This window comes from Monodelphis domestica, chromosome 3 (assembly GCF_027887165.1).
Source record: "Monodelphis domestica isolate mMonDom1 chromosome 3, mMonDom1.pri, whole genome shotgun sequence".
Classification (NCBI taxonomy): Eukaryota; Metazoa; Chordata; class Mammalia; order Didelphimorphia; family Didelphidae; genus Monodelphis; species Monodelphis domestica.
Window position 1 is genome coordinate 208,327,483 of NC_077229.1, and position 17,961 is coordinate 208,345,443.

Consider the following 17,961-nt stretch of genomic DNA (forward strand, 5'->3'; position numbering starts at 1 on the left):
ATTTTCTTATAGTAAAAAAAGTTTGACTAAATATTCCATATAGTTACCCTTGAATCAAAATGTGTCTCTTGACTTTAACATCTAAATTATGATTGCTTATATTTTCTGTCATCTCCTTTTTTTGTTTTTCGTTTGTTTGTTTGTTTGTTTTAAAACCCTTACTTTCTATCTTAGAATTAATTTTAGTTCTAGGGAAGAAGAGTGGTAAGAGCTAGGCAATAGAGGTAAAGTGTCATGCCTAGGATCACACAGCTAGGAAGTCTGAGACCAAATTTGAACCCAGGACCTCCTGTCTCCAGGTCTGGCTATCCACTGAGTCACCTACCTTCCCTCCTGTCATCGTCTTTTTATATGTATAAGGAAAGATGGAATCCTTAGTCTCCAAAGAAGACACTGAGGAAATATAGCACATAGTCATAAAACCAAGAATTTCTATTCCTTTTCCTAATACAAATGATGATTACATCCTTAATTATCACAGATAGAAATCAATATGGCAGAGTGAATAAAAAGCTAGGCTTTGAGTCAGAAAGACCTTGCCAGACTCCAGCCTTTAATTATTCTCACTATCTTGTGCCTTCACTCCTATTTACATACTACTTTATAAGAAAATCACAAAACTACGTGAACTGGGAACAATACACATTTATGTTGCATCATCTAAGCTGGGTTTTCACTGTAGCAAAGCAATCTTTTCTTACCTCTGTAATAGAGTCTCTATCCCACTGACTATAGCAGCTATTCCTAACCTTGGCATGCCTCAGTTTCTTACCATGACACCCCTCCCATCTTCTCAATTGATGACTTATCCTTCACATTTCACTGAAAAAATTTAAATGTATTCACCAAAAGATTCTTCTTTTTTCTTCTTTCTCATCTCACTCACTCAAATATCTTCTACTGTCTACTCCTTTATTCCTGTCTAAAAACAAAGAAATGGACTTTCTCCCTACTAAGGCAAACCTATTTATATGTATCCTTGATTTCATTTCATCCTATCTTCTTCAGCAAATTGTCCATTCAATTATACCCACTCTCTCATTAATCTTGAATATCTTCCTATCTACTAACTGCTTCCTTGCTGCTTAGAAAGTCACTGGTGTCTTCCTCCAACCCTAAAAAAAAAAGTCCTACTTGATCTTGATCAACTATTCTCATTTACTACATATTACATCTATCTTTTTTTTTTTTTTGGTGGTCAAACTCCTTGAGAAAGACATCTGCAATCACAGTCTTCACTTCTCTCAATCTTGTCTACAATCTACAATTTGGCTTCATTCAAATGAAACTGCTCTTTGCAAAGTCACCATGATGTTTTTGTAATGGGAATCTGATGCATTTATAGAATCCATCAATTTGCTAAGATGATATCCATGTGGAGAGGATAATAGGGACTTGCTTCTGAGAGAATCATGAGGACTAAAGTATACCTAGGCATTCCAGAGGGCAAAAGCCCTCACCAGCAATAGTTTCACAGCATTTGCCTCTGAAAGAACAAGGGGACTCCTTTTTAGGGGAAAGCTGTGGGCCCTTCCACATCACTGCCACTAATGCCATATGACCCCAAGAAACCTGCTTGAGTCTTTTGCCTTTTCACTTCTTCTTTTCTATTTTAGATACACAGAGTGGCATCTCCAACCTGGGACAGAAGTGGGAGCCACAGGAATTCAGTAAGCCAGGATTCCAGGACAGGTTTTGTAACCTGCCTAGCAATTATGCTTAAGGAACAAAGGTCCTGGACTCTAAACCAGTAGAAACTGGAAATGATGCTAACTTGGAACAAGAACTTGGAGGAACCATAGTTGCATAAGAACTGAGATAAATTGTAAGCCTAATCTCCAACCTTCTCCCTTTTCGAAAGGAAAAATGAACAGCATCTTATATGTACATTTTTTTAAATGTTGTGGCTTCTATGAGAAGTTGAACCCCCTGAGGTTGGGTACCACATTTTAGCCTTTCTTTGTTTCTCTAGAACTTAGCACACTGTCTGACTCATAATAAATACTTGTTGACTAATTGACTGACCATCCAATCTCTTAACACATCTTGGCTATATGATCCTAGGCAAGTGAGGTAACAATCAGTGCTCAAGAAATTCTTTTAAATTTTAGAATTGTTTCCTAGCTGCATGAGTAAAGGCAGCTTTTTCTACAACAATGAAATCACAGATGCAGACCAATTATCATAGATAATTAAGATAATATCCTTAATAGCTCAAGGGAACCCCCTAGGAGAAGGCTCTCAGACTAATGAAGATTCTATTTTCTATTCATATCCATCTCATTTTATACAGACTCTATATGATGTTTAATTTTTCTGTATCAGGATTGGACTAAGTCTGAGGGATGTAAAAAGAGAAAAGGGGAGAAGCCACTCCCCTGAAAGGGTAAGCTTTGCCCAGTGGTTTTAACATTTTGTAATACATACAAAATATGCCTTAAAAATTATTAACTTACTGATTGATTTGTTCTGTAGCTGATTTACTTTTTATTTACTCTGCTTGATTTGGACTCCCCAACATCTTACATTTCCTCAGAATAAGCTAACCAATCCAAAATTTCATTCTCCAAAAGCCTTTATAAAGGGCTTAGAACTTTCCCAATAGCTTTCAGTTTTCCACCAGAGACTATTCTTGGTTTGGACCCCTGGGCATCAAGCCTCCTCCCAGGATAAACTGATCACCTGAAACCTCCTCATCATGCAGGCTGACTCAGCTGTTGACTCATTACCTTGTCAGATGCCTCAACTGCCTCTCCTCTGTTGGTGAGAGTACTAAACCCCTCCCAAAGCCTTCCTTCATAAGAGGGCTCAGAATTTTCTAAGTTAACTCTCCATTTTCCATCAGCAACTCTACTTGGTTTGGTCTCCATTAAAATCATGCCCCTTCTCCTTCACTGGGTAGCCCCACTCCCATTTTTACACTTCCTTTTGGGTATTATCTTCCCTCATTAGATTATAAGCTTCTTGAGGGTAGGAACTTTTTTCTTCTTTTCTTATGTGTATCCTCTATTTAGCACAGCACCTGGCATACAGAAGGTGGTCAATAAATATTTATTGAATTGAATTGAAATTGAAATTGTGTTCCCCCTAGTATCAATTAACTGGTTATTTCCCCACAGTTAAATTTAACCAGGTGATATGAATTAACCTGTCTTGTTTTTAAGGAGATATTTAGCTTTCTCAATCTGATTCTTTTCTGTTTTGGGTGGCTTTCAGGCAAGGAAAGGCAAGTATCTGTGGGCTTGGGTTGGGAAATCTGCCAGCATGAAGCCAAGAAAGCATGGCAACCCTTTTGTTTCTGCCTTCATTGCATCTATTCTTTCCTGACTGGAGATTGTTTTCACTTTATGAACTGTGAAGAGTAGCACTGGTGAGTCAGCAGAAGTTCTGGAGCTGGGCTCCATGCTGTGTTTTACAGCCTGACAATCCAGTCTCAGGCACTGCAGAACCATCTTCAAGACCCAGATCAGTAGTGATGTCCTTTAGAATGACCTGAAGCAGCTGGGTGGCTCAGTGGATTGAGAGCCAGGCCTAGAGATGGGAGGTCCTAGGTTCAAATCTGGCCTCAGACACTTCCCAGCTGTGTGACCCTGGGCAAGTCACTTGACCCCCATTGCCTAGCCCTTACCATACCACTCTTCTGCCTTGGAGCCAATACACAGTGTGGCCTCCAAAATGGAAGTAAGGGTTTAAAAAAAAAAAGGATGACCTGAAGCACATAGCCCAGTAGGAGCTTGGCTGACTACTCATCTATTAGCTATGCTACATTGGGAAGTGGAGGGTGCAGCTATCTGGTGAGTAGAGTTCCAGGCCTAGAATCAGAAAGACTCGTCTTCCTCAGTTCAAATCTGGCCTCAGACACTTAAATAGCTGTGTGACCCTGTTTGCTTCAGTTTCCTCATCTGTAAAATGAGTTGGGGAAGGAAACCACTCTAGTATCTTTGCCAAAAAAAAAAGTGGGGGGGGATCACAGAGTCAGACAGGACTAAAAAAACAAATGAACAATACTTCTGAATACTTCTGGAAGTAAACTTAGTAGGGGAGAAAATATTTTGTTAGTCCCTGTTCTCCCAGAAATGGTTTGTAATTTCTCCTCTTTCTTTATAGTAAATTACATCAATTGGCTAAATACTCTTGATAATTACTGGTAGATAACAGGGCAAAGAATAAGGATTCTAGATGCTGTCGGTAGTGAAAGTGCATTCATAGAGCCAGCCTCGCTCTGGGAGAAGGAGTCCAAAGTCCTACTACTTGTGGTGCCTCTTCTGGGATAAAATTAGGCCTTTTGCATTTATAGACACCCCATGGAGAGATTCTCCTCCCAGTACTTTCATCATTTATCAGTCTCATCTTTAAGAATTATCAGAGTGAAAAAAGTTTGTTTTAGGTCGTATATGGTCAGTTTTGTTGGGGTGGTAGGGAAATGTTTGAATTGATTTTTGCAAACAATTACATTTATCTCTTACTTTAAAACTACTATTTGCTTATTACTAAACACCATAGAAGTATTGATATTGAGGGCACTATGCCAAGGTTAGGCTATCATCACTAAAATCCTTCTCCTTAGGCGACAAAACCTTTTTTTTTTCTTTCTATTGGCCATGAAATAGACCTGACCATTTGCCTTTCTGTGAGATCTTCATGCACTGTTAGTCCTTAAACTACCATTTGCCCACTGTCCTGGAAACCCCAAGGAACAGATCATAAGTGCTTCCTTCCTTTTCTTAGGAGCTTGTCCCTCATTCGGGTTCTATTTGATCTTATTTTCTTTAGTATCTAGAATTGAGCCCTTTTGCCTATTATTGGGTGAGCTTGGAATTCCCATAGGAATGAATACCTTTGTACGGGTATCCACTGGTGGGAGTTTCTGTGTCCTTTGGTTTAGGATGTCAGAGGAAATTTTACCTGGATCTCTAAGAAGACAGTCAACAATATAGAGACCCCTAGGAGGAAAATGGTGTGAACTATGTAGAAATGGACATCTGGAACATTTTGTCTAGGCCCTACACTCTGAGAAAATCACAGATGAATGTGTCACCTAGGACAATCGGTTTCCCACTTGAGGGTACAGAGGATAAACCCTAGACATTCCCAGGCCTCTAATCCAGATGAGGAGAATCCCCTCTGTTGCAGGATTGCTATAGGGATGTAGCTTTCCTTCTGAAAAGGAACGCCTGATTTTCTTTTTCTTTCAAGTTCATCAATGATTAAACCTGCTCTATGAGTGTGGATCCAATGAGCATGGCTCTTACTGGAAGTGATTGAGGGCAACATGCCCCAGGCCCCCTAAGATTCATAAGCAGCTTTCCAGTAACGAGCCAAATTATGGGGTTTCTCACTTAAGGTGAAGGAGTGACTACTAGTTCACTCCAGGTCCTACATCTCTTCTGGGAGAGCTCACTATGCTTTGGAAGGCTCTGTAGGGACTAGGTTTCCTTCTAAGATAAGAAAATAGATTTTCTCTTTGCCTTTTTCTTTTCTTTTTTGCTGTTGAGTTAGGGAAGGCCATTGCTGATCACAAAGCAAGTGATACTTGGCAAACTTCATGAAACATTCTTTGTTGAATCTTTGCATTTGAAAACTGTTTTGATTTTTGCCTATATATGTGTAGCTGTATTAGATCATGTCACATTGACCATTTTTAGAGAATAACAATGGGGAAGCAAGTGAAAAGATAATGCTTATACTTTGCCAAGGACCCTAGAGGACCATTCTGGAGTGGAGATATGGAAAACTTGTTCAAAATGTACTCCCACCAATTTACTAGGAGAAGCATTTTTTTTTTTAAAGAGAAAGAACAAATCTGGCCTCAGACACTCCATAATTTGACATCCATTGACTAGCCCTTATGGTTTTTTTTCTGCCTTAGAACAAATACACAGTATTGATTCTAAGACAGAAGGTAAGGGTTTAAAAAGAAAAAGAAAAGGGAAAGAATATAATAGTCATTTCAATGTGGAAGAAGCTAGGATCCTGCTTCCAGAGAGGTATGATGGCGTGTAATAGAAATGTCCTGACCCCCAATTTGGAGCATGTGCAGACATTCTTTAACTGGTTCTGGCCCACTAAACAAAGGAACCTTTTTAAATTTTCTGTGGGGTCAGAACCAGGGTACATTCAAAAGGCTCTAGTCAGCCAAGGTGAACTTCTTGGTTCTGGTTCTGGCTCTTTCTAGAATCTGGGATTTAGAATGGGATAAGATGCTGTGGCCTCCTGGTGGGGAGGGACCTTTAGCCAAAAGGAGGAGGAAACAGCATGGCCCCTGCTGTTGCCTCCTCATATTTTTTAAAAATTTAAACCCTTACCTTCCATTTTAGAATGGTTGTAAGATGGAAGATAAGGTTTTAAATTTAAACACTGTGTATTAGTTCTAAGGTAGAAGAGTAGTAAGAGCTAGGTTAAGTGACTTGCCCAGAGTCACACAGCTGAAAAGTGTCTGAGGTCAGATTTGAACCCAGGACCTCCCATCTCTAGGACTGGCTCTCAATCCACTGAGCCCCCCTGCTGCCCTGTTGCTTCCTCATTTTGAAGCTCACAGGATCATCCATACCCCAGTCCCTTCATCTAAGATAATATAGGACCTGCCAGAAGCTCCTATATAATGAACCTGTGGGTGATGACCTGAGAAGAAGATTGGAGGCTAGAGGACTATGGATGGATAGATAAGGCAGTCAGATGGAAAGACGCAGGAATAAAGACTCAGAGACCACAAGTTAAAAACACGTGGGGAGTAGCGAGCTCTGTAAATACCTCTCTAGAAAAAGGTAACAAGTGGAGAAATTACAAGTATGAGAAGCAAGAGAACATGCATAGAGCCAAGAACTCCGGGATATCCCCCATGGACCAGATGGCCAAGAGATTAATGGGAGATATGCGGGGCATCTGCCCTGCGTAAATCAGTCAGACAGGCAAGACCAAGATCAAGAGTATAAGAGGGAGAGTGCCAGGGCAAGGGAGGCAAGGCAAGAGATGTAAGAGGAGGCTCGCACATGTTCCCCAACTTTTATTGGAGATTTTAGGAATGTGTAGTGGGAGGTGATTAATGAGTACGTGACATGATAGAGGTTTTAACACTGGTTGATTTGACAATGACAAAATCAGAGAGGAGGAGATTAGTCTAACCCACGTTTTGTAAAGGAATATAGTCCGAGCCAGGACACTGTGGCTGTCAACGCCCAGCCCAGGACTTTGGTCCTTTGCACTTGTCCTTTGGACTGTCCCTTTCCATACAATGATCATTAAGTGATCTGACCATGTGTCTGGTAAATGAATATATAGGATACAATATCAATCATACTTCCAAGATGCTAACATGCCTGGTATGCTACATGCCAGAAAAGAAGAAATAGAAGAAACAAACAAACAACAACCACCACCCCACCACAAAATAGAGGCATCATGGATGTTTACAGGCATATGTATTGGGTAGGCGATGGGACCTGGTGCCTCTCTTGCCCTCACAAAAAAGCCTGCAGAGATAAGCCAACATATGGGTCTTTTCCCTTTTGTACACAAATACATACAGAGATATACATCCTTTTGAACCAGAGCTCAGTTCCAGCTTTGTCACTAGTCCTTTCTACTCTGAAATCAATGAAAAATTCCTTACCATAGCCCAGTACCAGCTAGTGGCCAGAAACTGGCTCCCCAAAGTTCCATGTGTTGGATTAATACCAGAAAGAAATATTGCACATGATCCAAGGACTGGGCTCAAGGAAATGCAGAGCAAGAATAGCAAAGGGAGGAGAAAGAAGTTTTAGAATAGCTATTTTTAAGAAAGTGAAAAAAGAGTCCAGAAGAGACAACTCAAAGGATTGTGGTGCAGCATCATGAATCAGTTCAGGTATACTATAGCAATAGTGTTCAGTCCTGTCCTATTCTTCATGACACTTTCTGGAGTTTTCTTAGCAAAGATACTAGAATACTTTCCCATGTCCTTCTTCAGCTCATTTTACAGATGAGGCAAACTGGGTAAAGTGATTTGCCCGGGGTCACACAGCTAGTAAGTATTTGAGAGCAGATTTGAGTTCAGGAAGATGAGTCTGCCTGACTTTACTCTATCTGCCTGACTGGTACTCTATCCACTGCACCATTTGGCTGCCTCTGGTTTTACTGACTGGGAAACTGAGGCCCAGAGAAGGGGTGTGACTCAATCAACATAGTAAGTGGTAGATCCAAGGTTGAAAGTTAACTATTGACAGGCCAGGTCTCTATGTGAAATGGCCTTTTGAATGGCTTAGAGCTCAGAAAAGAAGCTCTTCTCTTCTTGGGGAGGTAATAGCAGGATTCCTCCATGGTGCCTTTGAAAGAAACCCATTCAATTTGTTTCCCAATAAGTTGGAATTGAGTGACTCAGCAACACCTTTTGTTTTGTGGATCTCTTTGCTCCTTCTGGGTCAGATAACTACATTGATGCCCTCTCTGGAGAAAATTGCTTTGCACAGTGTCAGTCATAAACAAATGACACCGAATGACCCAGAAAATTAGCCTGGCAAGAGGGAATAAAGAAGTCGATTTTGATAGAAGTTATTTCTACTGAGACTGTTAAGTGATTCCCTCCGTTGAACTCTGCTAATTAAATCACAACCTCCTAATTGCGGAGTCTGCTGGAATTCAAAGGGAACTGAGTTTGAATTCTTTGCACATAGTTTTGTACTTAGATATTTGAAAAGGAAATGGAAGAGGAAGGAAAGTTTTATGTCTAAGCTAGAGTCCAAATGTATCTTGCACTCTTTGTAAAGGAAAATGCCCTGGGACTAACCACGATGTATTTAACTTCTCCTTCAGACTTCTATGAAAAGTGCTTTACTTGTGAGATACTCCAGCAAAAAAGAAAAAGGAAAAGGAAAAGAGAATGATGGGAAAATTAGATTTTGTAATAACTCATAGATGAATAGACTGGTTTTCTTTTTTAAACTCTTACGAAGCAATGATTCTAAGGCAGAAGAGTGGCAAAGGTTAAACAATTGGATTTAAGTGACTTACCTACAGTCATATAGGTAGGAAGTGTCTGAGGTCAGATTTGAATCCAGTTCTTCCCCACCCCAGGACTGATATTCTATGTACTGAGCCACGTCGCTGCTGCTATAGTTGTATTATTTACAAAACATTTTTGTTAAATTAATATATCACAAATGGCATGAAACTATTATATATATATATCAATATAATTAATAATATTGCTGATTACTTTATAGCAATTTAGTAATTATATCACTAATAAATTATACTATTATAATTATACATTATATTATAAACATTATAATTTTATTTCTATATATATAATTTAAAACATTATAATATGAATTCTTTACATTGTCTCATTTGAAATTTCTAACTATCCTTTGAGGTAGAGAGTCACAAGTACCACCTTGGGAGAGGAGAAAAAATCCTGGACATGAATCAGGAAGATCTGACCTCAAACACATCCTAGCTGTGTGACTGTGCAAATCCCTTAGCTTCTACTTGCCTCATTTTCCTCATTTGTAAAATATGGATAATCATAGCACCTCCCTACTAGCATTGTTATAAGGATAAATGATATAATAATTGTAAAGCATTTAGAGTTGGGCCTTGCACACAGAAAGCACTATATAAAGTTTTTTTTACAGATGAGAAAACTGAAGCCCAGAGAGGCTAATTGACTTGCATGAGATCACAAAACTAGTAAGTGACACAATTAGGACTCAAACCCAAGTCTTCAGATTCTAAATTCAGTTGTTAACAATGGATATAATGTGTGTGATGGAGTATAGTTGGAACTAACAGTCAAGATCAATGTCATGGGTCCTGTTCACTTATAGTGTAACACTAGGGACACAATCCCCTGCTTCCATATGGGATCCCCCAGGAAATCTTTAAGTTCAATAGAGTCTGCAGGTCACATCCACTCAAAAGCAGAGCTCCTGAGCCCCCACCAATGTGTTTCCTTTTACTAATCAATCTTGGGAAATGGTTCAAAGCAATGGCATTAAATAAAATAGCTTTCTAAGAAAAATGGTAGGGGGCAGCTGGGTGGCTCAGTGGATTGAGAGCCAGGCCTACAGATGGGAGGTCTTGGGTTCAAATCTGACCTCAGATACTTCCCAGCTGTGTGACCCTGGGCAAGTCACTTGACCCCCATTGCCTAGCCCTTACCACTCTTCTGCCTTGGAGCCAATACACAGTGTGGCCTCCAAAATGGAAGGTAAGGGTTTAAAAAAAAAAGAAAAATGGTAATGTAACATTCACCCCCATAAACTTACAACACTCTCCCACAAAATGTACATCATGATTGGGAAGAGTGAGTGTGCGTGGCAATCATACATAGATACAGAAAGGCACTCATAGGAAACATGTATGGCCAGCACACACATGTCTATCTAGTTTATATAGATATAGTTGTTTTCAGGGTGTCATCTCCCCAATTTGGTTGAGTGCTCCTTGAGATCAGGGACTGTCTTTTGCCATTCCAGGTGATATAAATATATATAAATATAAATAAAACATATATACACAGACAGATGTATATCTATATCTATCTATCTATCTATCTATCTATCTATCTATCTATATTTGTGTCACCCTAGTGATCTCTTTGGGCTTGGTCCCTGCTGATTTTGCAACTGTCACATGTCTTTGTTGGTCTCTGCTAAACAGTGTCCTTACCAACCAGTTTAAGGGCTTTAATGGCACCTTCTGGCCATCTCAACTTTAACCTGCTAGGGTGTGATAAGTAAAAAGTCTCTCTCTTAATAAGGCAGAGTGACCATAATTTAATCATAGCTAGAGACTATGAGCCTTCACGTTTAGCCAATAAAAACCAGGGTGAGAACCTCCAGGCTAAGATTTTCTTTACTTTTTAATCTTTTGAGAGTACTGCCCTCTCCCCAAACAACTATTTGACTTAGGGTTAAAAATTCACTCTTCTCTAGCTTGACATGTAATTTAATTTGAACTAGAACAAAAACTAAGAAGGAGTCATTATTCTCTTCCCTCACACTCAACTTTGCTGCCACCATCACATGAAGGGAAATGCTAAAGGAAATGTTCTAGAAGATAAGACCAGAGGTCATAATGAACCACAGAGGAGATTGGCACAGTTATCTATTAAAACTACCCCTTCAAAGTCAGAGCCAGACCCAAAAATGTACCTGCAAGAAAGGAAGATTTTTTCAAAGGGAAAAAAGGGAAGTCTGACACCAGTGAGGAGGAAAGCAACCAGCAAAAGGTGCCAGGAATAAGAAACAAATCATATGAGTTTTAGTGTCTGATGACTGTATAAAGTTTGAAATACTATTTTAAATCAAGTTTTATAAAAATGCAAAACTATGTTATGCTTTTTAGAAAAAGGCAATGCTAACCATTAACCTTTATATATTATAGGCATCAACAGAAAAACTTCATAGCTTTAGTGCTTCATTTCCGACCAGTGGAAAAACTTACAGCCTACCAATAGCAATAAAAAAGAAGAGATATGCTTAAACAAGTTTTGCATTGTTTTTAACACTTATATGCTGATTAGATCATCTTTCTTTTTAACCCTTATCTTCTGTCTTATCAATTCTAAGATACAGGAACTGAAAAGGAAAGGGAATTGGGGTTAAGTGACTCATCCAAGGTCAAATAGCTAGGAAGTATCTGGGCCCAGATTTAATCCCAGATCTTCCTGACTCCAGCACTGGTGCTCTATTTGTGCTACCTAGCTGCCCCTACACTAGCCCATCTTTTGCAAGAATCACACTGTGATATATATATATATATATATGAATGTGAATAAGAGGAGGCAGCTGGGTGGCTCAGTGGATTGAGAGTCAGGCCTAGAGATGGGAGGTCCTAGGTTCAAATCTGGCTTTAGACACTTTCCAGCTGTGTGACCCTGGGCAAGTCACTTGACCCCCAATGCCTAGCCCTTACCACTCTTCTGCCTGACGGAAGGTAAGGGTTTATTTTTTTTTTAAGTGTGAATAAGTTGGACATCACACAAGGCTCTAAGAAACTTGGGGCCCAATTGTAGTGAGGTGGATTTTTTTCCCTATCATCTTCCTTAATATTGTGGAAAAGCACACCAAAGCTCAAATCTGCATTTCCCTGGATGGTGTCCAGTCCATTATTGGCCCTTATCAGGACACATCTTAAAAAAGATCTTAGTGGTGATAGCATTTCTGGCAGAGGACCCAGAACTTCCAGGACCTTCAGGTAACTCTCCACTTTTTAATAGCTGGTCTGATTGGTTTTGACTCCACATAACTGATTGGTTTTGACCCCACATAACATAGTACCCCCACATCCAGTACCCCCTGCGACCCCCTTTTCCTTCCACCCCTCCTTCAGCTTCCTTTTGTGTATTGTCTTTTCCCATTGTATTATTTAAAAGCTTAAAAAAAAAAAAAAAACCTTTACCTTCTCTCTTAGAATTAATACTAAGTATTGATTCCAAGGTAGAAGAGCAGAAAGGGTTAGGCAATTTGGGTTAAATGACTTGCCCAGGGTCACACAGCTAGGAAGTGTCTGAGGTAGCATTTGAAATCACATGAATGGCACTTGAACCCCGGTGCCACCTACCTGCCCTAAGAAAAGAATTCATTAGTCATCCTGTTCATTACTGTCCTCAATGCTATCTTCATATTATTTTCCCCTTCCTCCTCTTCCTCCCTCCTCTCTCTTCCTCTTCTTTTTAGGCACAACATTCAATTTTTGGAACTAATTTATTCCACAGTAGTGATCTCCAGGCTAAACTATTTTTTTTTCTAAAAATCAATAGCCTAGAAAGGTTACTTTACTGAAAACGAATGTGATACAGGGGAAAACAGGAAGAAAGGACAGTCACGTTATGCAACTGAGTGTTCAAGATTAATTTACAAACTGGTAACTCAGCAGGATTATTGACCCTTCCTTTTCAGCATTTCCTTGAGTTAATACTCAATACAAATTAGCTCAGGGTGTGGAGAGAACATACTACTTAATTAATCTTTTTCTTCCCTCTCACTTTTAAAGTGGCCTAAATTAAGTGCATCTTTAAAAAAAAAAAAGATAGATGAGTTACTAGAACTTTATTCATCCACTGAATCATACAAATCCCAGTTTCATCACGGGCTCACTTCTTGACCTTGTACCACTCACTTAACCTTTGTGTCTCTCTGAATCTGCATTTTTAAAAGGATGATCTTAATATTGAACTGAATAATATAATGATGATACATATCCAGAGCTCTTTAGAGGTATCAAGCACTGTATAAATCCTACATGAAATAATAATAGCATATTATGAAGGCAAGGCACTGTGAAAATCTCATTTCAGATCATCTTAGAACTAAAGACAAAGGCAAACAGGCTTCCTTTGTCTCATAGTTTTGTTATAAAATGACATGCACACATCAGGATTCATAGACAATCCATAGAAAACCAGTTAGATCACTGTTTTACCAAACAGTGTATTGGGAACTGATGCTGTGCTAAAAATGTATTTCTGTAGCAAGATGTCCGAGGTTTCCTAATTTCCCTTTGCCAGATTTTGACGAAGCGTTTGTAAGGTGATGGTGGAATAAATATGACGGTATCTGTATCTGCTAATAAAAAGACAACTTGGCCATTTATCATGTTTGTTGGTCTGTAAGTGTGTAGCTCAAAGTCAAGAGAGAGGAAATTCCCAAGAAAGGAGGAAGAGGTTTCTTTTGCCTTCCAACACAGCTGGAGGGTGGAGCCAATGAGCTTGTATGTTTTTCCAGGGTGCATAGCATATCTCTGACTATAAAAGGGTAGAGCTGACTGAGTCAATTGATCAATCACTTCAACCCAGTTAAATTAATTGCCTTAAGCAGGTAAGAACACCTCTATTGAATCAATTATTCAAAGGTATTTCAAAGACAAAAAAGGAGGCATATTTGGATTGGGTCAGGAGACTTAGTCATACTCTATGAGGCTTGTATAAAAAAGACAGCAAATTTAGGTCATATTTGGACATTCTAGTGTATGGTCACTGAGTGGTAGAAGCAATTCCAAAAAAGCCCTTAAGAGAAAAATCTCTTGGGGATGGGGCTTAGGGGAGACCTCTATAAACCTTATAATCTTTGGAAGCTCAGAGGATTTGGAATTCTCATTGGTGTTTTAGCAGTGCCCCAGGGATAGGAGAGAATGGCAGAAGAATCTGCATTGAGAACTGAGAACAAACCAGACACAATGAGGAAAAGTAGTTTCAAGATTCTATTAAGGTCAATTTCAAACATTATTCATTGGATACAAAAATCATTTTCTTTTCCTCCATCCCTTCCCCACCACTCCCATAGCTGATGCGTGATTCCACTGGGTATCACATGTGTCCTTGATCAGAACCCATTTCCATGTTGTTGGTATTTACATTAGGATGTTCATTTAGAGTCTACATCCCCAATCATATACCCTTGGCCCCTGTTGTCAAGAAGTTGCCTTTCCTCCTTGTTTTTACTCCCACAGTTTGTCCTCTGCATATGGATAGTGTTTTTGTTTTTTTTTTCTCATAGATCCCTGTAGACTGTTCAGGATTTATGCATTACCACTAATGGAGGAGTCCATTACATTTGATTGTACCACAGTGTATCAGTCTCTGTGTACAATGTTCTCCTAGTTCTGCTCCTTTCACTCTGCATCAATTCTTGGAAATTGTTCCAGTCTCCATGGAATTCCTCCACTTTATTATTCCTTTTAGCACAATAGTATTCCATCACCAACATATACCATAATTTGTTCAGCCATTCCCCAATTGAAGGGCATCCCCTCATTTTCCAATTTTTGGCCACCACAAAGAGCACAGCTATGAATATTCTTGTACAAGTCTTTTTCCGTATTATCTGTTTGGGGTACAAACTCAGCAGTGCTATGGCTGGATCATAGGGCAGACAGTCTTTTATCACCCTTTGGGCATAGTTCCAAATTGCCCTCCAGAATGGTTGGATCAATTCACAACTCCACCAGCAATGGATTGATGTCCCAACTTTGCCACATCCCCTCCAGCATTCCCTGCTTTCCTCTGCTGTCCTGTTAGCCAATCTGCTAGGTGTGAGGTGATACCTCAGGGTTGTTTTAAGTTTCATCTCTCTGATTATAAGAAATTTAGAACACTTTTTCATGTGCTTATTAATGGTTTTGATTTCTTTAACTGAAAACTGCCTATTCATATCCCTTGTCCATTTATCAATTGGAGAATGGCTTGATTTTTTGTGCAATTGATTTAGTTCTTTGTAAATTTGAGTAATTAGACCTTTGCCAGAGGTTTTTGTTATGAAGATTGTTTGCCAATTTGTTGCCTCCCTTCTGATTTTGGTTACATTTGGGTTTTGTTTTTTTGTGTACAAAAACTTTTTAATTTGATGTAGTCAAAATTATTTATTTTACATTTTGTGACTCTTTCTAAGTCTTGCTTGGTTTTAAAATCTTTAAAACCTAATCTCTCCCACACCTTTCCAATAAAATTATATATATATATATATATATATATATATATATATGCTTAGAAGAAATAATATTTATTTTAATTATGACACCCAACATATTGTAAGGGTTAAAATAGAGGTTTTAACAAAATAAGAGAGCAGCTTTTAATAACTTAAGTTTTAATGAGAATGTAGTAGAGTTGTAAATTAATATTATCCCTTTAAGCCAGAGAAAAGAAAACTTCTAGCAGCTTTTAGAATTAACAATTTAGTTTAATTAAAATAGAGATAGTAAAATAATATAGTAAACTGAATATAGTAAAGGAGGGAAATACAGGAAAGAGTTAGAGAAAGAAATGTCCTAATGTCTATACTAGTTATCCTATAACTATAACTGCCTATAATTACTATCTAAAACTGCCTATATTTACCTATAACTGCCTATAACTACCGCAATAACAACCACCCCACAAAGTTCCAACCCAATCCAGCCAAATCAAAATTAACCCAATTAATGTTTAACCCAAATACAATTTGGTATGTCAATGAAGACCAGCCACCTTCCAAAAAGTTCAAGAAAGAAAAAACCTAACAGCCCAAAACCCAAAAGGCAAAAAAGCCCTCTAAAGGCTAAAGCCAAAAGTCCTCTCAGTAAGCTCAGGGCTACCTTTATATTCCAGCAACTAAATGTCAACCACCAACTAATCACCAAACCACAACCTCAGCAACCAACCCCCAATAACCAACTCACACCCAGCAACTAACTTCTCTGCAACTGCCAGCCCTGTCAGCAACTGACACCACCCCCCACCCCCCAACTGTCAGCAACTGACAGGCTGAGCAACTGATGCTCCACCCCTTTTATAACCTCCTCTTACCTCACTCCCTGTCTCTATGGCTTCTACTTCCTATCTCTATGGTTTCTACTTTGTGTCACTGTGGGCTGGTTAATCCCTACACATTTCTATGGTAAGAGGACCTCAAGGTCTCTCATTAAACTAAATTAAAGAATTCCTTTTTATAGTATCACTACCAAGTTTGTATCCCATAGAGATTTTTTTTAAAGGGAGTGAAAAGATCTGTTTGTACAAAAGTAGTTACAGCAGCTTTATTTGTGTTGGCAAAAATTGGCAAGTGAGGGGATGCCCATCATTTGATGAATGGCCAAATTGTAATAAATGATTGTAATGAAATATTATTATGCTATAAGAAATAATGATCAGGAAGATTTCAGAAAAACATGGAAAGATCTACATGCTCTGATGCAAAGTGAAGTGAGCAGAACCTCTGATGCAAAGTGAAGTGAGCAGAACCAGAAGAATTAATTTTATACATAACAACAGTAATGTACAAAGAACAACTGTGAATGACTTAACTATTCTCAGCAATAAAATGATCCAAGACAACCCCAAAGGGCTTATGATAAAAAATGCCATTTATCTGCAAAGAAAGAATTGATTGTGTCTAAATGCAGATGAGAGTAGACCATTCTTCACTTTTCTTTCTTTTTTTAATGCATCTTCTACAATAAACAAAGATGGAAATGTTAAAAAAAACATTACTATGTTTGCTTCTGAATATTTTGTACCTAATATGTTCTAATGATTGACTTTTCTTTTAACCAATATCAAATCATTTTATTGATTCCTACTAATCGACTTTCTTCCTTTCCACATTTTCCCCATTATTACTCTTGAGATTCTTGACCTTTTATTTCTGCATATGAATTTTATTTTTTTCTAACTATCTAAAATATTCTTTGGGGAGTCTGGTACAGCACTGAATTAGGAAATTAATTTAGGTAATATTGTCATCTTCATTGTATTTTCTCAATCTAACCATGAACAATTAGCAAAGAATCTTTTATTATTAAATTTATATAGTTCATTGGGGACTCTTGGAAGGTATACCCTCTATAAGGATGATATTAGAAATTAAGTCTTGTTACCTTAGTTTAGAGGTAAGAAGTGGAGAAGCTGGCTTGAGAAAGAATTGGAGTTTGAAACAGATCTGAGACAGTGTCAGTTTCAAATGTTGACCCTGTGTGTGTGGGGGTGTAATGGTTTTTCTGTGGCAGTTACTCTCTCTAGGTATGGCTGCTGCTCTGAGGTAGTTAGCAGTTATTCTCTGGGAGTGGCAGTTGCTCTCTCTGAGTGCTGGGAGCAGGTGACATCTTCTTTTCTCTCTCTCATTGTCTGAGGTAAACGGAAAGGAGGGGAAAACCTGAAGGAGCTGAATGATTTCCTTTTCCAACTTGGGAAACACTGGTGACTGTCTATTGCTGTTTCATAGATTGTTTTGTCTCTGAGAAGACCAAAGAAAGACCTGGTCCTTGGTTTGGACTCTGAGTGTTAACAGACTTGGAGAAAAAGTTAAGAATTATATACTTCTTATAAGGATAATACTGTTAGTTTATTGTAGAATAGGGAAAATTTGGTTTAGTCAGATCAGGAAGGATCAGTATAGCCTGAGGAAACAGGAGAAGCCGTTCCTTGTGGAACCAGGGAGTTTTATTTGGATGGAGTTAGAAATCCTTTTATAACCTTATATTCTCAATAAATAGTTTATTTTTGTA

General features: G+C 38.6%; 1 protein-coding gene across 4 annotated transcripts in view; it reads left to right on the forward strand.

The window, feature by feature from the left end:
* Positions 1-17,961, forward strand: part of SIRT5 (sirtuin 5) — a 94,027-nt gene that overhangs the window by 53,717 nt on the left and 22,349 nt on the right. The window contains exon 2 of one of the 4 annotated variants that reach the window (XM_056823453.1): positions 9,612-9,666. The exons of 2 other annotated variants lie outside the window; for them this stretch is intronic. The gene's annotated coding sequence lies outside the window, so the exon portion shown is untranslated. Of the gene's footprint in view, positions 1-2,596; positions 2,764-9,611; positions 9,667-17,961 lie in introns of those variants that run through there. One more of the 4 variants, XM_056823449.1, reaches the window with a different exon arrangement.